The 23,261-nt window shown below is 37.7% G+C and overlaps 1 protein-coding gene and 1 non-coding gene across 2 annotated transcripts in view; one reads left to right on the forward strand and one right to left on the reverse strand.

The window, feature by feature from the left end:
* NIBAN1 (niban apoptosis regulator 1) overlaps positions 1–23,261 on the reverse strand; it is a 212,785-nt gene that overhangs the window by 174,490 nt on the left and 15,034 nt on the right. The gene's annotated exons all lie outside the window — the stretch shown is intronic.
* Positions 19,870–19,980, forward strand: LOC112649042 (U6 spliceosomal RNA). The gene has a single exon (XR_003129459.1). It is a non-coding gene; the product is annotated as a U6 spliceosomal RNA (small nuclear RNA).

Here is a 23,261-nt window from a genome sequence, read left to right on the forward strand (position 1 = left end):
AATGAAGCTGCATTGATCACACAAACCTTATATAAATATAAATATACATATACATTTCTGGACACCAGGGATGCGCATGCACAGAGAAAAGACACGTAAATAGGCAGCAAGAAGGTGGTCAAGGAGGGAGAACTTCCAACCTCCAGATCTGTAAGAAAATAAATGTTTTCTATTTAAGCCAAATAAAAAAATAAATTTTTATACTTTAAGATCATATATTGGGATCCCTGGGTGGTGCAGCGGTTTAGTGCCGGCCTTTGGCCCAGGGCGCGATCCTGGAAACCCGGGATCGAATCCCACGTCAGGCTCCTGGTGCATGGAGCCTGCTTCTCCCTCTGCCTATGTCTCTGCCTCTCTCTCTCTCTGTGTGTGACTATCATAAATAAATAAAAATTTAAAAAAAAAAGATCATATATTACATGTATTATATATATAGTCATATATATAATTACTTCTGTTTCTCAGGAGAATCATGACTGATAAAGCAGCTATGCCATTTGCAATAGATAAGAAACTAGTATTAAAAAGACTGAAGTAGGGGCATCAGGCTGGCTCAGTTGGTGGAGCATGTGACTCTTGATCTCAGGGTCATGAGTGCAAGCCCCACATTGGGCATAGAGATCACTTAGAAAATTTAAAATAAATTTTATTTTTATTTTATTTTTATTTTTTAAAATAAATTTTAAAAACAGCTCTTCACTTAAACAAAAGATTGAATTTGAAGCTTATGTCTCTCCCTTTGATAACATTTATTCAGAAACACAAATTCCAAATCTACTTTGGAACACTATAATTTCTATTATGGTACAAAAGATCTACCATTTTAAAAAATAAAATTAATTGTGGGACATTTTAATTTTAAAGACACATGTAATTTATTGTTTTGAAAATGCGCTGTCATCATTAAATGAGACAATGAGAAAGTGAGGCAACTTTAAACACTCTGAAGCACTAATTTCAGGGATCCCCCAGGATTTTTTTCAGCTTTTAGCTTATATGCAAATTATGATGCAATATTTTTCAGACAGGTCCTGGTAAATTTAACACCTATGAATTTGGGGTGTCTGGCTGGCTCAGTAAGTAGAGCATGCAACTCTTGACCTTGGGATTGTGAATTTGAGCCCTTGTTGGGTATAGAGATTACTTAAAAATAAGATCTTAAGAAAAAAATACAAAAACCTATGGAATTTGAGCAAACAAGATGGCATCTAGAGCAGCTACAAAACGCTAGAGTGAGGTGCAATTACAACAATACTCTCAGTGACTGGGTGACAGCCACTGAGCAATATCAAAAGCAAGGAGAGAATAAAACATAAAATGAATTGACCCTGCTGAAAGCATGTGAACCCCAAGTGTTGAAAATATATCTAGTTCTTTGAAAGTTTATATATGTAGATATTGTAGCTCTTCAAGGAGAACCCACCACAGACCTGGTGGCATGCAGGATCGGGACACAGACCCCACATCTCAGATTAGAGTCCACTGGGGTAGACTATCAGACAAGCAAACAAATAACTGCAATGAATTGCAACATGTTTTATACAATGATCCCATTTACAATGATTTCCAAGAACACCTTCCCCAGGCAGGAAGGACAGGAGATTATTCTGCTATAGAGAAGGGATTGATTATAAAAGGAAGAAGTACAAACAGCTGGACCAAGAAGCTGAATTTCCACCCTGGTCTCTGAATTTGAGGGAACAGAGAATTTGAGGGTAAAGAGAAGGGAGAGCAAAAGCAAGGCAAATTATCCTAAAATATTCCAAGCAGAAGGAGGTTTCCAAAGGCACAGAGTCAAATTTAGTTTGGCTTGGCTACGGAGCATGTGGCGGAGGACCGGACGGGGTAAAGTGAGATATACAGGGCTCTGTAAAGGTCCAAGTGTGGGAAAAGGAGTGTGCGAGTTGGGAGACTGGCTGGTAGAGAACAAAAGGAAAAACTGCCTGTGGGAGGAAGAGGATAAGCTCAGCTGGGGGATGATGAGATCGAAGAACTACAGGAACATCCAGGTGGAGATTTCAAGTAATCACTTAATAACTGGGGTCTGCTGCTTGGGAGAGAATTGAGGTTCAACTACAGGGTTAGTTGTCATTAGCAAAGTGGATGACATTCCCCAGAGGAAGGGGGCAGGACAATAAGAGAAGAAAACCAAGGACCAGAGGCTGCTAAGCCTTAATATTTAAGGGGCAGACGAAAAGACAGCAGCCCTGCAGGATGCTGCAAGGGGTCAAGAAAATATTATTAGGCTGTTCTATTTTATTGTGATATATTATGCATGACAGGAAATCTACCATTTTAACCACTGTTACGTGTACAATTTGGTGGCATTAATTATAGTCACCATGTGTGCAACTATTGCCACAATATATTTCCAAAACTTTTTCATTACTCCAAGCGGAAACCCTGTAACCGTTAAACAATAGCCCCCCACAGCCCCAAAACCAAGCCCCAGGTAACTTCCAGTCTACTTTCTATCTCTACGAATTTGCCTATTCTGGGTGCTTCATATAAGTGGAATCATACGATATTTGTTCTTCTGCATCTGGCCTTTTTAACATGTATTCAAGGTTAGACTTCATTCTTTTTTTATATACTGTGCCTTTTAATCATCAGGAAATAGGAGCAGGGGAACAGCACTTATGGGATTACTAGGACTGTTATTAAGGCTCGCATGCTGGAGTTTGCCAGAAGGACACAAATCAACTGGTAGACCAGAACTGAAAACTGAATGCAGGAACCATGAACCATTAGGCAGGCACTGCATAGAGCAGACAGGCATCTGAGAGCGGGGGGGTGCTAGGCAAATCTCCATCTGGGAAACAGCAGTGTGTATTCAGGTTTATGGATGAACCCAACACAATATTCCCCTCTTCTGATGGGGAGGCCTGGTAGAAAACAGGTCTGTCTGAATAGTTCCTCAGGCCCAGGAGAGTCACAGGGATACCTCTATACACAGTTACTATCTGAAGAAGAATAAAGAGCACGAGCTAGAGAAGCACATCAAAAACAGGTCACCAAACAAGGGGAGACAGAAGAGCTGAAGGGCAGCTCAACTCAGATGATAGAAGAGGAACATGCAGATGGAATGAATGAAATGCTCAGAAGCTATATTCTATTAACACAAGCTTTGTATGAGCAGGGTAGCTTCTTTGGAGGCCCTGAGACTGGAGAGGTAATAGGGAATCCAAGAGATATAAGTAAGGAGAGCAAAAGGAGTGAAGATATATAGGACCACAGTCCCCAAATATTTATGCCAGATATTTGGGGCACCTGCCTATTATTCCCGATTGTCTTCAGTTTAATACTTTTGCCCCCAAAGCTTAAAAGTTATCAGGCCAACTTCTGACCCAATAAAAAGGTATTCTGAATGCTTTTAATTCTTACAGATGAGCATTATGAATATCCTCTTACTCAAGGGATTGTTATTGATTGAAAAGTTAAACTTCTCATTATACATAGTCTATCTCAAAATGTTATTTTGCCTTGTAGCAAATGTACTCACTAAGCTTCTGAATCTATAAATTTATTAATTTGCTGAATTAAAGAAGCCAAAGAAAATATAGAAGTCTGTAGATCTGAATAACATTAACAAATGTAATCTAATGGACATATACAGAGCACTACACCCAACAACTATAAATTACTTATCTTCCAGCACACAAGAAATATTCACAAAAATCAAAGCACTGAAATCAGATATAGTTGTGTTAGAAAGCAGTAATAACAAAGAAAGAAATTAAGAAATATACTTCTAAATAATTCATGGATCAAAAAAATTATCAAAACTTTTAAATTGTATGAATCATGAATCAAAATTTAAAGAATGATGCTAAGTAGTCAAAAGAAAATGTGCAGCTTTAAATGCATAAATTATAAAATACAATATGCTAGAAATTTATGAGCTATCAAGTCTTTTCAAAATTTTGGAAAGAGGGGCACCTGGGTGGCTTGGTGGGTTAAGCATCTGACTCTTGATATCAGCTCAGGTCATGATCTTGGGGTTGTGAGATTGAGTTCCAGGTTGGGTTCCATGCTCAGCAGGGAGTCTGCTTGAGACTCTCTCTCTCTCCTTTTCTGTCTGCTCTGTCTCTCTCTAAAATAGATAAATAAATCTTCAAAAAAAAAGTTGGAAAGAATTACAGCAAAATAAACCTAAACAAAGAGAAGGGAGAAAATAATAAAGTAAGAAAAAAATAGTGAACTGGAAAAAACCCACATGTAATAGAGAGTGTCAACAAAACCAGATATTTCTTTGAAAAGATTAAAAACTGATAAATCAATCTCTGTGATATGGATTTTAAAAAGAAGGAAAAAATAATAGGATAAAAAAGGGGACAAAATTACAGTTGCTACAGACATTTAAAAGTTAATTAAGATTTGAATAGACATTATTCCAAAAAAGATATGCAAATGACCAATGAATAAATGAAAAGATGCTCGGGGCCCCTGGGTGGCTCAGTTGGTTAAGCACCTGCCTTCAGCTAAGGTCATGATCCTAGAGTCCCAGGACTGAGCCCCACATTGGGCTCCCTGCTCAATGGGGAGTCTGCTTTTCCCTTTGCCTCTCACCCGCTCATGCTCTCCCTCTCTCTCACTCAAATAAATAAATAGAATCATGAAAAAAAGAGAAAAGATGCTCAACATAATTAGTCATAATTAGTCATATCAAAACAATGACATACTACTTCACATGCAGCAGGATAGCTATAATAAAAAAAATAGACAATAACAAGTATTGGTGAAGATTTAGAGAAATTAGGACCCTTATTATTGCTAGTGGTAATGTAAAGCAGTGTAGTCACTTTGGAAAATACTAGCACTGGTTATTCCTCAAAAAAAAATTTTTTTTAAAGATTTCATTTATTTATTTGAGAGAGAGAGAGAGAGAGAGAGAGAGGCAGAGACACAGGGAGAAGCAGGCTCCATGCGCAGGGAGCCTGACGTGGGACTCAATCCAGGGTCTCCAGGATCACATCCTGGGCTGAAGGCGGTGCTAAACCGCTGAGCCACCCGGGCTGCCCTATTCCTCAAAATGTTAGACAAAGAGTTACCATATGGTCCAGCAGTTCTACTCACAGATATCCAAGAGAAATGAAAATGCATGTCTACATGAAAACTTGTACATGAACGTTCATAGCAATATTGTTCATAATAGGCAAAAAAGTAGAAATAAACTACATGTCTATCAACTGATGAATAGAAAATAAAGTGTGGTATATCCATACAATGGAATATTATTTTGCAATAAAGAGAAATGAAGGATTGAAAAGCATTGCTAACCATGGACGAAACATCAAAATGTTATGCTGAAAGAAGCCAATCATAAAAGACCGCATACTTATATAATTTCTTTTATATGAAAAATCCAGAATAAGCAAAAATCCAGAAGAAACAAGTAAATTTGTGGTTGCCTGGGGCTGAGGTGGAAGGTTGGTTGTGGTGGATAATGAGGAGTGACTGGTCATGGCATAGGGTTACTTTGGGGGGGATGACAAAAATGTTCTAAACTTAGATTCTCATGTGGTAGCATAACTCCGAATATACTAAAAACACTAAATTTTATGCTTTAAATGGATGAATTTTATGGCATATTACATCTTGTTATGAGCTGAATTGCTTCCCCAAATTTCACACGTTGAAGCCCTAAACTCCTGTACCGCAGAATGTGACTGTATTGGGTGATTGGGCCTTTTTGTTGTTGTTGTTAAAGAATTTATTTATTTATTCATTTATTTATTTATTTATTTATTTGAGAGGGATACGACACACATGAGTGGGGGGAGGAGCCAAGGGAGAGAGAGAGAATCTAAGCGGACTCCATGTTGAGCATGGAGCCCTACCTGGGGCTTGATCCCACAACTTTGAGATCATGATGTGAGACAAAACCAAGAGTTGGTCTTAACTGACTGAGCCACCCAGGTGGCCATGGTGAGAGGCTTTTAAATAAGTCTTTAGGTTAAACTGAGGTGATTAGGATACATTCTAATCTAATCTAACTGGTGTCCTTAAAAGGAGAGGAGATTTGACTGAGATATATATTGGTTTTGTTTTGGCAGCCCAGCAAACTAATAATATCTCAATCAAGATGTTGAAAAAAAGGGCAGCCCCAGTGGCACAGCGGTTTAGCCACCTACAGCCCGGGGTGTGATCCTGGGGACCCTGGATCAAGTCCCATATCAGGGTCAGGCTCCCTGCATGGAGTCTGCTTCTCCCTCTGCCTGTGCCTCTGCGCCCCCCTCTCTCTCTGTGTCTCTATGAATAAATAAATAAAATCTTAAAAAAAAAAAAAGATGTTGAAAAAAAAAAGTATTTTGTCAAATAGACTTAGTTCTCCCCTAAAAGAAAATTATGTATTTGGCTCCCCAAACTATTAAAACTATATAGGTCTCATGTAGAACTCTCCTTCTTTTTTAAAAATCGTATTTCCTAAAATTCTTGCTCGAGTTCTTTATTTTCACATCTTCCTAATGATAATAGACTTCATCAATATAAGCCAAGGCTTTTAGGAACTGGCTTATTGATTTAGTAAAGCACTGAGAAGAAGTGCATATAAGAACATGCAAAAACTAAGCTTCTGGTACACCAGAGCAAGGCAACTGATGATTCAAAAGCTCCCTTTGGTGTAATATATACCAAACTTAATGTGAAAATCCAAATTCAGACAATACAGATTCACTGACCCAGATTTGGGAACTGATACTTTCCTACATTTACATTTCCTCAAAGTAGAAGAAATAACTTAAAGAATATAGAATTTGTCAACTGTTTTTCATTTAAATATACAGTAAAAGTTATATAAAAAGAATTTTTTTATATAAAAAGAATTTTAGTGGATATAAATTTTGTGACTTTTATAGGCTACCTATATATTTGTCAATATAAAAAATTAAATTAATAAGATGATACTATGAACTTTATGTCAAAAGTTTGAAAATTTAGGTGAAATAGATAATTCCCTAAAGTATTACAGAAGATAAAGACAAATACAATTTAATTATATAATCAAACTGATTTAAGAGGATTATTTCTCCTAATAAGTCTTTTTTTTTAAGAGGGGGTAGGGATGGAGAGAGAAGGAGAAAGACAATCTTAAGCAGGCTCCATGCCCAGCACAGAGCCCAATGAAAGGGCTCAGTCTCACAACCCTGAGATCATGACCTGAGCTGAAATCAAGAGTTGGATTCTTAACCAACAGGTACCCCTCTCTTAATAACTCTTTAAATAACTCTCTTTAAATGAGAAATATATTTCTAATGAAGCTTCAGCAAAACCAGGAATACGTTACCTGTATAGGAGATGTCAGCTGGAATCATCCTATCCATCAAAATACAGAATGGATCAGCTCAAATATTCATTGCCTTAGTAGAAAGTCCAGTATTTTCCTCAAGATTCTGGGAAGATCATACTCATGTGGTCACTCGGCTTTAATAAAATTTACCCATACTTTGAGTCAGGCTCCTTTTCAACTGGGGCTCAATCTTGGCCTATAATAACTGCAACTTCCAGTTTAAACAATTTCATCTATCCTCCACTTTAAAAGACTTGAAGAAATGCTACCATAGTTTCTAACAGCTCAAGCCTGTGTCCCTAGGAAGATGACCCCAGCCATTTGAGAGCCTGCCTGAGAAAGACAATGCTGCTGAAAGAACTGACTGTTTATTCCAGCCAAAACCAGTTACAGGCCCCTGACCTTCCTTTTCTTTTCTTTTTTTTTTTTTTTAATATTTATTTATTTATTCATGAGAGACATAGAGAGAGGCAGAGACATAGGCAGAGGGAGAAGTACTGCAGGACTCAATCCCGGAACTCCAGCATCACAACCTGAGCCCAAGGCAGATGCTCAACCACTGAGTCACCCAGGTCCCCCCGCTTCTTTTCTTTTTGAGATGTATCTTCTGTAACTTAGGAATCCCTTTCTGAAGGGCCTCGGAACTTTTCCTTTCAAGTGCAGTCGCCAAAGAGATAGGACCCCGGTCTCCTAGACTGGGAGAAAAGGAGCTTTAGCACCAATTGTCAAACAACATAATCATATGGACTAAACCTCCCCCATTGACATCCATTGGTATTTTTCCTTTTGCACACCCCAGTGTTTAAAACAAGCCTTCCACCTTTTGTTTTGGCAGAGTTCAACTTCAGGATATGCTGCGGTGTCTTCCCTACTGCACTAGTATTGAATAAAATCTGTCCTGCTGATTTTAACAGGTGTCCAGTGCAAAATTGTTCTTTTAGTCTGCTTCAAAATTTTGTTTCTGCTGAATTAATTCAGGCAATGGAAGGCTTCACTGTACCACATGTGCCATTTCTATGCCATACCATGTTGGTCCTGTTGCAAAACCCACTGCTTTTCTCTAATTTCCTTAAAAAAAAAAAAATTTTCCATAGGTATTTAGTGTGAACAGTCAGTCACTTGTACTGGGAGACAGAGGGGTTTTACTTCACAGAAAAGCAACTCTGGGAAGCAAACAAGGGGTGGTGGAAAGGGAGGTGGGCGGGGCTGGGGGTGACTAGGTGATGGGCATTGAAGGGGGGACTTGATGGGATAAGCACTGGGTGTTATGCTATATGTTGGCAAATTGAACTCCAATAAAAAAATAAAATTAAATTAAAAAAAGAAAAGCAAATGGTTTAAAGCAGAGTATTAGAGATCCTTTTAAAAAAATGCTTTACCCTTCTGCTGTGTTGTTTAGTTATTCTCTCTTCTTCCTCTCCTGGAGTCTGCCCCTTTCTTGTACTGAGCAACATGCCACTTCTTTTGTTCTCTTGTCTCATGGTGCCCCTGCTGGGATTCTCACCTTCCACCCCAAACAGTTAATTAAAGTATCTCCTAAAGTAAGACAATTCCTTCCCTAAGATAAATTCCAGTGCCACTTACAAAGAGAATTTTTTTCAACTTGCTACAATTCATATATATCTTCATATTTATCTATTTGCATATCATTATTGAATCCCTTATCACTATGCTTATAAAGGATCATTATAACACCCAACAAGCAAATAAATGTCCTCTGCCTTATCAGAGAAGCAAAACCATCAACAGACAGGGGAGAGATATCACTAAATTAAGGACACTTATAAGTGGCAATTAAAAAGTACATCACTTCACACATCAAAAAGCACTTAAATAGCCATTTACTTTGCTGCATAAATACATAAAAATAAAAATCACTTAGCTAGTTAACAGATTATGAGACCGTTAAATGAAATATATTAAAGGCTTTGTCACTGAACCGTATCTGCAAAATTCACAAAATTCACTATATAAATCTAATGCTATTTCTCATTTTCAAAATAAATGTCAGCTTTCAAACAATCCATTTTTCTCAAAATTCTCCAAGAGTTATTTTTTATTCTACTGTCATTCTTGGACCTTTTGCCTCCATTTTCTCTCTCTCTTTTTTTAAGATTTTATTCATTTATTCATGAGAGACACACAGAGAGAGAGGCAGAGACATAGGCAGAGGGAGAAGCAGGCTCCTTGCAGGTAACCTGATGTGGGACTTGATGCGGGACTTGATCCCAGGTCTCCAGGATCACGCCCTGGGCCGAAGGCAGGTGCTAAACTGCTTAAGCATCTGGGCTGCCCTCTTTTTTTTCCCATCTTCTGGAACCTGGCATGGATTCCTGTTTATAGAAAATAAAAACCTACACGGTTTACTTCACACCTAATAGTACCCTCAGTGAGAGGGGTGCCTGAATGGCTCAGTTGGTCAAGCACTCAACTCTTGATTTTGGCTCAGGTCATGATCTCAGGGTCCTGGAATTGAGCCCCATGTAGAGGCACCATGCTGGGCATGGTGCCTGCTTAAGATTCTCTCTCTCTCATCCTTCGCCCCTCCCCCTCTAAAATAATAGTACCTTCAGTGAGAATGACACATTGTTACAAATTATATTACTAGAATCTCAAATTATGATGAGTCCAGGATAGCTAGATAATTACAGATCAGGGTCACTAGTCTATTTACCAAAAACATGCTGAATAAAGAAACAGGTTGGGATCCCTGGGTGGCGCAGCGGTTTAGCGCCTGCCTTTGGCCCAGGGCGCGATCCTGGAGACCCGGGATCGAATCCCACGTCGGGCTCCCGGTGCATGGAGCCTGCTTCTCCCTCTGCCTGTGTCTCTGCCTCTCTCTCTCTCTCTCTCTCTCTGTGACTATCATAAATAAATAAAAAAAAAAAGAAACAGGTTAACATTTATTAGCTATCTAGTATGTCTGGTTATTTCAGAAACATATTCTTCTGTAAACCTTGCAACCTGGCTGCAGGTGAGGATAAGCATTTGTATTTTAAGGTTTAGGAAGTGAGGCTGAAGGAGGTTAAACAAATGTCCCTTGCCCCCAAATTAAACAACCAGAAACTGACAGAATTTGATACAAACTTAGTGATTTTTCAGATAAAAGGCCTATGCTCTTAATACAATGAGATTTTGTCACGCACTACTGCTTTTCACTTTAATACACACATTTGCAGTCTAGACATTTTTATCTGTAATTAGGAATTAAGGCAGTTTCTTTATTGGTACTGTGGCTTGGTCAGCTGAACAGATACAATTAAGGTAGTATTATACTACTGACAAAAAATGTGCTACAAGTTTTAAGTAATTTTAATATTCCAGGAAATATTTAAGTTATTTTTCAATAATAAGCTTATTTATGTTTAAGTTGATGAGTTATACATATTTTCTAGAACTTATTTACTGAATCCTGGCAGGTTTTTATTTCTCCCAAAACAGAAAGAAATATGCAAAATATCTTTAAAAATTCTTTTCTTAACAATTAATAGAAAAAATTTTACTTTTTATCACCCTTTCATTTTCCTAAATCTCATTCACACTATACAATAGCACTCCTGTCTTCTGCTCCTGCCCATACACACATAAACACAGACACAGGACCACAAACACAAGAGTCCCCAATAACTTCATGTGTACAAAGAAGTTAAAGGATAGTATATTTTTTTTCCTTTCCTTTATAGAAGGAATTTCAGATATGGATTAGTCAAGTCTCCTGACCTACAGAGTGTCTTTAGCTGAGCAACGCTGTTGACCTAAATTAAATAAAATTCAGGGACTTAACATGAAATCTTTAATATAAATCTGTTTTTGTGATTTAAGACAAGCTAGTGCTAAATATTCAATGAATTATTAACTAATTAATGCAATATTTGTTATTGTATGAGGGACAATTACCAAATGAAGAACACAAGTGGCTGCAGAAAGACCACACATTTAGAGGGGTCTGAGCTTTTGAGGTTTGCTGTTAGACTGACAAAAATTTTAAAGTTACAGTATCCATTGTGGGGAGGTCTTAGGGAAGCAGTCACTTATATATACTACAGGTGAACATATAGTTAATATAATGTTTCATTTGGAAAATTTAATAATGTTATCAAAAACTTTGTTTTTTTAAAGATTTATTTATTCATGAGAGACAGAGAGAGAGAGAGAGGCAGAGACACAGGCAGAGGGAGAAGCAGGCTCCATGCAGGGAGCCCGTTGCGGGACTCGATCCTAGGTCTCCAGGATTAGGCCCTGGGCCGAAGGCTGCGCTAAACCATTGAGCCACCCGGGCTGCCCCTATCAAAAACTTTAAAATGTTTGCATTCTTTACCAGTATTTTCCTCCTAAAGGAATTCATCCTATAGAAGTATACATTATTAAAGAGATTCAGGTGTAAGTATATATATAAAGCTTACTTTCACAAAATGTGTGTGTAAAGAGGTTTACCACAGATTATTGATACTAAAAAAATCCCTTTGAAACAACTTAAATATTTAACAACACATCAGTTTATTAATTGGTGGTGTACTGACACGATGGCACAAAATAAGAAAGGCAATGTAATATACCAAAAGATAGGTTTTCAAATCAGGCAAGCTAAGGTTTAATCCCAACTCAATCAGATATTTGCTGTGTGACTTTAAGATCTCCTTGACTCAGATTTTTCATCTGTAGAGTAGTGACAATACTAATAGTACCTACTTCACATAAATATTATGAAAATACAATGAAAGAATGTATGTTTTAAACACACATTATCTAACACTTGAGAATTATTCTTTTCTATCCATTACAAATTATGTTTTAAATATTATTTCAGAATATGGGAAAATGCTTACAATATAGTATTAAGACTGAAATTATAAACAGATGGTTGTAATTATAGTAGAATTTAAATAGTTCTACAAACTATGAATATATTAATGCCAGGCTTTTTTTCCTAATTAGCCCCTCGCTGGGTAACTAACTGCAAGACCTCTGCTCTGTCTCCCCAGTCTTCCTCGGGCATTTCTGGGAAGCCCCAGGGTAAATCTCATATGCATTCCATTCCCACAGAATCCAGGCTACTCCTGGTATCAATTTGTCCAGAACAACTGGGTTGAAATTTTTTCAGCCTCTCAAAGCAGTCCTATTGCTAAATATAATCTGAAATTCTTTGCACTTTTTGGCTTTGGTACCTGAACCAAAGGTAGCAGGACTGAAATATTCTTTAACTATTTATGGAGAATTAATGGTGCCTGACTTCTATTAACTTTCCTAGTAATTATTTTCTCCTTTCATTCATTTTTTTTTGTCATTTGTACCTCAAAATCAACATCTTATTATATGATGCCCTATTTTTAAACTGTTCTTTCATTGTATAATTTTGCCATTTATTGACTTGTTTACTGATAGTGACTTAATCTCTTTAATTAGATTATACATTCCTTAGGAGAAAAGGCTGGGTTTTCTTTTTCTTTAGCATCCTCTTTTTTTTTTTTAATTTTTATTTATTTATGATAGTCACAGAGAGAGAGAGGCAGAGACACAGGCAGAGGGAGAAGCAGGCTCCATGCACCGGGAGCCCGATGTGGGATTCGATCCCGGGTCTCCAGGATCACGCCCTGGGCCAAAGGCAGGCGCCAAACCGCTGCGCCACCCAGGGATCCCTCTTTAGCATCCTCTTATAGCATTCAGTGTAATTCTACCACAGATGTGAAATATGAACTCAGGAGGTTCTTATTAATGTAGTCTCAAGAATGCAGTAAGGAATAAATCATGTAATGGATAACTGTGACTCAGTAAGAAATTCTTTTATGCTAATAGGGTGGTCCCTTGTGTGTTGATTCCTGCCCTTCTTGCTCTACACTACCACTATCCATCCCAGTCTAAAATAGTGAAAAGGCAGCAAACCCCTGGTCTGGGCTCCTCTGACCTGTCAAATTCCTCCCTTACATGGGCTGCTGAGGCTGCTGAACCAGAGATATGCTTCCATAGGGAGCAAAGTAGGTGGAGGCCCTGGGATGCTATATTCAACATGCACTATCCTATATCCTTGGTCAATTTCGTGTGCATCCTTGCATGTTTCTTTTCTGGTTTCAGGTGAAAGTGAAAATTATCCCAATCAAGTCACTATTCACGTCAAACCTTAAACTGGGATCAGCCTTTGTGGTTTGACCTAGCTCATTAGGAAATCTTTTATATTATCTCATCTAATCCTCTCCAAACGAGGGGTGATCTGGCAAGACACTTAGTGCTCACCAATGACTCCATAGCCTTCTCCACATTTCCTAGCCTCCCTTGCAGATAGAATGGAGCCATGTGACTAGTTCTGGCCAATGGACTAAACAGAAATAACATATGTCTCCTTGGGGGTCAAGGAAGTTAAAAACAGGTATGCTTCCTCCATCTCTCTTCTGTTACAATGATCTCTTGGATTAGGAGCCATTAGTCACAAGAAGGAGGACAGCTGCCAGATCCACACTGGAATGTATGAGAGCAAAAAAATACGCCATTGTGTTAAACTGCTGAGATTTCACAATATGTTATTGCAGCATAGGCTATTCTGTCCTAACGTAGATGACATTCAGAATATTTAATAATTAATGCAGAACGGGCACTGACCTCACAGAATAAATGACCAAACAGAACAGACATTGGTTGTAAATAGCTGGTATGACTATATGAGACCATACCAGTTAATAGCCCAGAAAACAATCCTACAAATTTGTTTCAATTTTATAGTTGATGAAATTGAAGTTCAAAGAAGATTAAGTGACCTGCCTAAAAGTATTGCCTTGTGATACTCAGTCCAGCTCTGCTTGTTACAAAGCCCACTCTCTATCTCAGCATTCTGCTTTCTGCTTGTTGAATGATGCCTTACCTCAACAACTCATCAAAAGTTGGGCTGCAACAGAACTGTCTAAACAGCTTCATTGTTTATCTAGAGTATGGTGGTATGGCCCAAGAGTATATGTTTATTATTACATTTTTATTAACTTGAACCTAGTCTTGCCTCTATAAAAAGAATATCAGTCTTATATCTTGCCTTTTCTTTTAAATTTTCCTTTTGTTCTTAGTCATCATTAACCCTGAAGCTATGTTACGTAGGTTGATTTATCCAACTTTATGATATACCACACACATTAAAAAGGTAAGAGAAAATTAAACTGAATGAAATCTTTGGGTTTTGGCATGTTCTTTTGCTCCTGCTGCTCATTCTTCATTTAAATTCCTGTCTCTTTTCTCCATGACATGATAATCATCTCCACAGCAACTAACTATTATACCACAAAGGATGGTGCCAATGAGTGAGAACTGATCAGCAGGAGCTGAGCAACACTTAAGCAACAGTGATTCAATTTTCTTACAAATATCTCTAATTATAATAAGCTAAGGAAGAAATATATCATTCTTGTCGTACCCCCACCTCTCAAAGACAAGCAGTGCTATCACTACATAGTTTCTCATAAAAATATTGTACATTCATTCACAGCTGGCTTTAAAAAGAGCATATTCCTATGTAGGGATGATATCACCTGTTACTGCAAGGCAAACGTATGTCTAGACTGAAAAGTAGATCCAAATTAACTTAAAATCAACACAGATTACTGTGTGATTTAAGAGTAGAAACCCGAGCAGGATCTGCATTTTGCAGATTGCTAATAACATTCAAACAAACAGCAAATCAAAACCTCTTGCAAAGTGAAAGAAAGGGTACAGAAATAGTTACTTGGCAAGGGGATAGGTATTATCAGAGCTTCTCTTTCTAACGAGGAAATCTGGAATGGGAATGATGTGGTCCAGAGCTTGTACAGGTGTTAATCACAGCAATGATAACAAGCATTACATTTCAAAGGGATTTGAATACTTTAAAACACAATCTCAAGGTAACACTTTCACTGGCATACAGAATTCTCTAGGGAGGCTAAAACCATAATACATCCTAGTGATGGAGTCTAAGAGAACAGTGGATGATTGCCAGATGCTGCCTATTACTCACTGTTTTTATATTGGTTTTGTAGGATTTAAAGTAAAATTGTATTTATTTATCTAATTTATTTAAAGATTTTATTTATTTATTCATGAGAGACAGAGAGAGAGACAGGCAGAGACATGGGCAGAGAGAGAAGCAGGCTCTGTGCAGGGAGCCTGATGTGGGACTCGATCCTGGGACTCCAGGATCATGCCCTAGGCTGAAGGCGGTGCTAAACCGCTGAGCCACCAGAGCTGCCCCCCTTTCCAGTACTTTTGGGCCAAAGGCAGGTGCTCAACTGCAGAGCCACCCAGGCATCCCTCAAATTGTATTTATGATCTATAATACATAATCTTATAAGTGGCATGTGCTGTTTGAAGAATGTCAGTCTTGCATCTCCCACTAGATGACAAGCATCTCGAGAACAGGTACCATGTCGTAGATGACCACATACTATGTTCTGTGTAATGGTCAAGACAAACATGATAAAGAGGTATTGCTTCAATTTAAAATTGAAATGGCAAGGTCCTCAGATCTATATTACACTTGGAAAACATTATTGATGTTGACACTCTCTGCTCTTTTAGCCCTAAAGTTGAAGCGAGTTGGGTAGTAGGGTGATCCACCATTCTGGATTCTCTCATGATGGGAGCCCTCCCATATCCTCAAACCCATTAGTCTCCTAATGACATTTTATTTTTTATTTTATTTCCTAATGACATTTTACCCTTAACCTGGATTCCATTGTCAACCATCCAAAAGAAAGGTCCTCCTAGTACCTTAAATCTCTAGCCTGTGTTCTCTCATTGATCACATCTGGTCTTTCTGGATCATCTCTATTGTTACTGTGTGGTCTCCAGCCTCATAATTGCTGGAGGAAGTCATGGAATTTTGTTGACATGGCTCTCTCTAAATTCACACTTTTTATCTCAACCTGGCCTGCCCAGGAATCCGTTAGGTTATCTTTTATTGAATTAAAAAAAATCATTTAAAAGATTTTATTTATTTTACAGATAGAATCAGAGAATACAAGCAAGGAGAATGGCAGAGGGAGAGGGAGAAGCAGGCTCCCCGCTGAGCAGGGAGTCTGATATGATATGGAGCTCCATTCGAGGACCCTGGGATCATGACCTGAGCTGAAGGTAGAGGCTTAAATGACTGAGCCACCCAGGTGCCCCTCTTACTGATTTCTTAACACTGTCTATATATTCAAAATTTTAAACTAGTACAGGAAGGGTATGGACCTTGAACTGACATAGCAGGGTCTTAGAGAGGCTCCTAGCTGCACCCTGTATTTACCCTTTAATTGCTAACAGAGGGCCTGGGAGAGAAGCCAAGGTTGCCTGGGCAGATGTTTACCAACTGTTACAAAAGTATGTCAATATTTTGAAAAAGTAGTACAATAATGTGGTTTAAACCAACTAGCAGTCCTGTTTTCAACTATAACTCTTCCAAAAGCTCTCTTCTATTTTTTCTTGCCCTCAATTCAACATCAACTTTTCTATTCATTCAACAAATATTTATTGAGGATCAGCCATCATTCTCAGTAAACAAAAGAGACAAAAATCTCTGTCCTGTAACCTTACATTCTAGTGGGAGGGGACAAATAACAGAAAACAAAAAAACAAATAAATCATAAAGTATGTTTGAAGGTGATAAGAGCTATGGAAAAAAAAAAGAAAAAGGAGAGGGTAGAGGAGTTCAGGACTGCAGGAAGCAGGTGGAGGTTTTAGATACGGTGTGAGGGTTGGACTCATTGAGGAAGATGAGAGATAAGCTACATGATGAGAAAAAGCATTCAGGACAGAGGGAACAGGCCACGCAAAAGTTTACTTTCTAGGGGTACCTGGATGGTTCAGTCGATTGGGCATCTGACATTTGATTTCTACTCAACTTGTGATCTTGAGGTTGTGGGATAGAGCCCCATGTCAGGTTCCATGATCAGTATAGAGTCTGCTCGAGATTCTCTCTCTCCCTCCGCCCCTCCCTACTCTGTGTGTGAAAATAAATAAATAAATAAATAAATAAATAAATAAATAAATAAATAAATAAATAAAATATTTATTTATTCATGAGAGACATAGAGGGAGAGGCAGAGGCACAGAGGGAGAAGCAGGCTCCTCGTGGGGAGCTCTACGCACGACTTGATCCCAGGACCCCAGGACCACAACCTGAGCCAAAGGCAGAAGCTCAACCACTGAGCCACCCAGGAGCCCTAAATAAATAAATCTTAAAAAAAAAAAAAAAGCTTACTTTCTAGAAACTCCTATTAAGAAATGATTTAACCTTCAACCTCCTACTCCACAGAGATCAAAGTTACTGGTAAATGATCTCTTTGGCCTTTCTTCCTTTCCACTTCTAGAATACCTTTAAATTTTCTTTATTCCTTCACAGCTTATGTAAATAAATGTTCCTCTTTTCAATGTCTTTGATTTCCCATACCTTCCCCCAGGAGAATCCTCCTCTATCCTCCTCATCTCATTCATTCTTCTTTTCATCATCTATAATCCCTTTTCATTCTGTCTCTTCAAATATACAGAAGTCTTTTCTAAATTAAGAACACCATTGTCACTTAAATATTTCTTCTAATTATAGGTTGTTTCTCCCAGTTAAAGTATCTTCAATTTCTTTAACACATATATTCTCTTTAGCCTTGATTTCTGCCTTCTGCCCCCTTCAAACTTAAACGGATCTCTTGATTCCTAAAATTAAGCAGTCCTTAACCCCGGTTCACAGACCTATCAGTTGATAATTTTCTAAAAAAGATTTATTTATTTATTTTAGGGCATGCACAAGCAAGAAAAAGAGAGAGAGAGAGAGCAAGAGCAGGGGGAGGGGGAGGGGCAGGGAGAGAAAGAATCTCAAGCAGACTCCCCACTGAGTATGAACCCTGAGCTGGGCCTGATCCTACAACTCTGAGATCATGACCTGAGCTGAAATCAAGAGTCAGATGCCCAACTGACTGAACCACCCAGGCACCCCCAACTGTCAGTTGATAATTATCATGGTCCAGGGAAAACTAGTTTATAAAGGAATACAATTACTTGTATAAAAATAGTATTTGGGGCAGCCCAGGTGGCTCAGCAGTTTAGCGTCGCCTTTGGCCCAGGGCGTGATCCTGAAGACCCGGGATCGAGTCCCAGGTCAGGCTCCCTGCATGGAGCCTGCCTCTCTCTCTCTCTGTGTCTCTCATGAATAAATAAATAAAATCTTTAAAAAAAAGGTATTCTCAATTAACTCAACAATTTCTAGAACCTCCCGAAGTCTTTATTTTTTTTTCCCGAAGTCTTTAAAAAAAAAAAAAAGTATTTGGTTTGTTAAAGTTGTAAATTTTAAAACCTCAAATACACTCTGCAATTTAACTCTGCTTATCTGCCCACTTGGTTCCCTCTATCGTAGAATGTTCCATCAAAATCCTGCTTTTTCTTCAGGGCTCAAATGCTCATTTGAAATTGTTTCCTCCTCTCTGTTCCCTTATCATTTCGCTTATATTACATAGGAAAATGGTTTCACCAATAGCTATGCATATGCTTACCTCTTTCAGAAAACCGTGAGCTTCTTGAGGATGTATACTATGTCACGTTTTTGTTTTCTTGAGAAATGGAGAATTCCTTATTTTCTTGACTCTGTTTTTCAGATATTTTGGGTCTTATATGTGGCAAAGTGTTTTTATATAATTATTAATGAAACATTCAGTCTCTCACACTGCACTAGCAGCACAGGAGCTGCAATACTGAATTCTTGGCAAAAATGATAATTGACATCAATGACTGTAATGATAACACTGAAACTGCTTTCCTGGTACAGAACTGCAGTGGGGCAAACTGTAACTTCTAGTGGCTGGTGGTGGCAACATTTTCCTCCTTAGATTCATTCATGGCAGGTGGGTTTGGGCATTCTTCCTGAGGCTTAACCTTGAGCCTAATGTTCCAAACATCCCAACCATTTTGTGAACTACCTCATGCTATTTAATAAATACCTCAAGCTTTTGTCTTGCTTGGTTGACCAAAGGCAGCTTCTGTTGCTTATGACTAAGAACCCTGACTGAAAAGATATTTTCCTTAATTCCCCATAGACCAATTAAGTCAGTATAATAGTATTAAATGAGACTTAGTCATAGGGATAATACAATGAAAATATAACATTGAAAGTAAACTATCACAGGCCCCTAGGTATTTGCTACTTTTAGAGCCTACAAGCCTACCATGTGCTCCTAAGGAAACTTTCACAGGCCTCTACACCCAGTTTCTGACAGGGCTACATGTGCAGAACCTAGCTTGTCAGGTCCAATTAGCTTTAGGTATAGTGCCTATGGCTCCCAATATTTTTAGGGAACCATGAAAATGTTTTAATTTTAACTTCTTAAAATGGATTTTTTTTAAAAAAGTTTAAAATTTAAATAATAAATAGAATGTATATGCATTATTATAAAAATATAATAATGAATCCAGCTTGAATTAAACAACACCATATAAAATACGTGTGTATGTGTATAGAGAATAGAGAAATCAAAAATAGATCATATACATATAGTATACTGGAGATTACCAATGTCCCAAGTCAGTTCAGTGAGGGAATTTTTTTTAAACAAATGGTGTTGAAACAACTGTAAAAATGTATGGAAAAAAGTAAACCTTAAGTATTCACTTCTGCAGCACATACATATACCGAAGTTGGAATGATACAGAGAAGATTAGCATGGTGTTTATGCAAGGATAACATGCAAATTCATGAAACAGCCCATATTTAAGAGTCGACCTTAGGTATTTTTACCACACACAAAAATCTTAACTATGTGAGGTATTGGCAATGTTAATTAGCTTGATTGTGTTAATCTATTTACAATGTATATGTATAATAAATTCTTACATTAGAACAATCTAATTAAATAATGATTAAAAAATGAATAGACACCTCATCCAAGAAGATATATGAATGGCAAGTAAGCATATGAAAATGAAAAGTTGATTACTGTCACTTGTCATTATACAATTGCAAATTAAAATAACAATAAGATACCATTATACACCTATCAGAATGGCAAAAATCCAAAATACTAACAACACCAAATGCTGGCAAGAATATGAAACAAGAGGAACTCTCATTCATTGCTAATGGGTATGCAAAATGGCACAGCCACTTTGGAAGACAATTTGGCAGTTTCTTACAAAACTTAACATTCTCTGACCACATGGTCTGGGAATTGTGTTTTTGGGTATTTACCCAAATGAGCTGAAAAGTTATGTCCACACAAAAACCGGCACACAGCTGTTTAAAGCAATTTTATTCACAATTGCCAAAATTTGGAAACAATCACGAAGTCCTTCAGTAAGTTAATGGATAAATAAACCACAGTGTGTCCAGAATAATATTATTCAGCATTAAGAAGAAATGAACTATCACGCCATGAAAAGACATGCAGGAACATTAAGTACATGTTACTAAGTGAAAGAAGCTAATCTGAAAAAGCTACATGTGATTCCAGCTATATGACATCCTGGAAAATGCAAAACTACAGAGACAGTAGAAAGATCAGTGATTGTCAAAGGATGGGTGTATGAAAGGATGAACACATAGAATATAGAGGAATTTAGGGTATTGAAAGAACTCTGTGTGATATGATACTAGAATGGTGGATGCATATCACATTACGTATTTGTCTAAACCCACTGTACAACACCAAGCATGGACCCTAATGTGAACTATGGACTTCAGGTGATAAAGATGTGTCAATTGACTGTAGCAAATGTAACACTCTGGTCCAGGGTGTTGAGTGGAAGTTGCAGTGGGAGAGGCTATGCATATGTAGAGGCAGGAGGTAGATGGGAATTCTCTATACCATCTGCTCGATTTTGCTGTTAATCTAAAAGAAATCTCTAAAAAATTAAAATCTATAAAAAATGTAAGCCATACACTGAGAGAAAATATTATTATTTTTAGAGATTTTATTTATTTATTTTTTCATGAGAGAGAGAGACAGAGAAAGAGAGGCAGAGACATAGGTAGAGGGAGAAGCAGGATCCATGCAGGGAGCCTGATGTGGGACTTGATCCAGGCATTCCAGAATCACAGATGCCCAAAGGCTGAGTCACCCAGGCATCCCTAGAGAAAATATTCTTAATATGTAGATTTGGTAAAGAACTTATATAATAATACATAAAAGACACATACAAATTAAAATAAAAGGATAAAAAAGTTTTAAATATGCAAAAACCAGGTATTTCACAAAAGCAGCTTTGAAAGTGGCCAGTAAGCACAGGAAAAGATACTCAACATCATTAGTTTTCAGGGAAATATGAATTAAAACCACATTAAAATTTCACCTCATACCCACTAAAATGGCTAAAACGAAAAGACTGATATCATCAATTGTTGGCGAGCATGTTGTACAAGTAGAACTCTCATATACTGCTGATAAGAGTATGAAATGATATAATCTCTTTGGACACGGGCACTTGGGTGGCTCAGTCAGTTAAGCATCTGCCTTCGGCTCAGGTCATGATCTGGGAGTCCTGGGATGGAGCCCTGCATCTGGCTCCCTGCTCAGTGGGGAGTCTGCTTCTCCTATTCCCTCTGCTCTTCTCCCATTCTCATGCTCTCTCTCTCTGTCTAATGAATGAATATTTTTAAAAAAATCTCTTTGGACAACTGTTTGGGAGCTTCTTTTTTTAAAATATTTTATTTATTTATTCATGAGAGACTCACGGAGAGAGAGGCAGAGACACAGGGAGAAGCGGGCTCCATGCAGGGAGTGATGAGGGGGTCTCCAGGATCACACTCTAGGCCAAAGGCGGGGCTAAACCACTGAGCCACCTGGGCTGCCCTGTTTGGGAGCTTCTTATAATATTATACACCTAATGACCCAGCAATTCTACTCCTATCCAAGAGAATGAAAATCTACATTCACAACAAGTTGACTAACAGTGTTTGTAACTGGAAGCAAATAGGATTATGGATTTTTAAAAAATGTTATGTATGTATATAAAAGAAATTTGTAATAAAGTACTAATACAACAATTTGAATAAATCTCTAAAACACTGCACAGAGTAAAAGATAACATACCATATAATTCCATTTATGTGACTTCAAAAGCATAATAACCCATGGTGATAGAAATCAGAACACACCTGCCTATCTGGGAAGCGAGACATGAAGGAACTTTCTAGGGGAGATGGAAGGGTCTTATGTCTCCACTGGGGTGGTAGTTACATGAATACATACTTTTGTTAAAATTCATCCAATTGTACATTTAATATCTATGCATTTCCCTGCATGCAAATTTTAGATCCATAGGAAAGAAATGTTATCGTATAATTACCTTAAGCTTGGGTAAGCAAGACATATCATTTACATGTTTTTTTGTTTCCCACCCTGGTGCCTAGAATTGTTCAGCACACAATGACTGCTCAATACTTGTTTGAGGGAAGTTAAAACAAATGAATCAATTGTTTTGGCAGTTCATAGACATACAATGAAATATTTAGGTAGTTTCTTTTAAACATGTGTTTCATTTCCTACCAATAACTCCTTATAAAGAAAATACCTTTTTTCTGTGTTTCAGATTGTCAATGACCACTCTAGCTTTGAACAAATTAACTCTTTCTGACAGTCAATATACAAGTATATGTGTACACGTGCATGTCTCCAGTTGTCAAGTTTTTCTCTTGGGATAGAAACTGTCTACAATTGGCTAATTATCTTTTAATTTTTTAAAAAATATCTTATCACATGAGTGTATTTTTTAAAAGATTTTATTTATTTGAGAAAGAGAGAAGACTCCCTGCTGAGTAGGGAGCCTGAGTGGGGCTTGATCCCAGGAACCTGGGATCATGGCTTGAGCTGAAGGCAGACGCTTAACTGACTGAGCCACCCAGGCACGCCTAAGTGTACTGTAAAAATAAACTGAAAACTAAATCAAAAGTGCTTTTGAGAAATATCTCTTTGCTCAATTAATGATTTTCAAGATAATTTCCCTTCAAAAAGTGGAGAAATGACTGTAAAGTTGTTCCATACTGTGTTTTTTTTTTTTG

Source organism: Canis lupus, chromosome 7 (genome assembly GCF_003254725.2).
Source record: "Canis lupus dingo isolate Sandy chromosome 7, ASM325472v2, whole genome shotgun sequence".
NCBI lineage: Eukaryota > Metazoa > Chordata > Mammalia > Carnivora > Canidae > Canis > Canis lupus.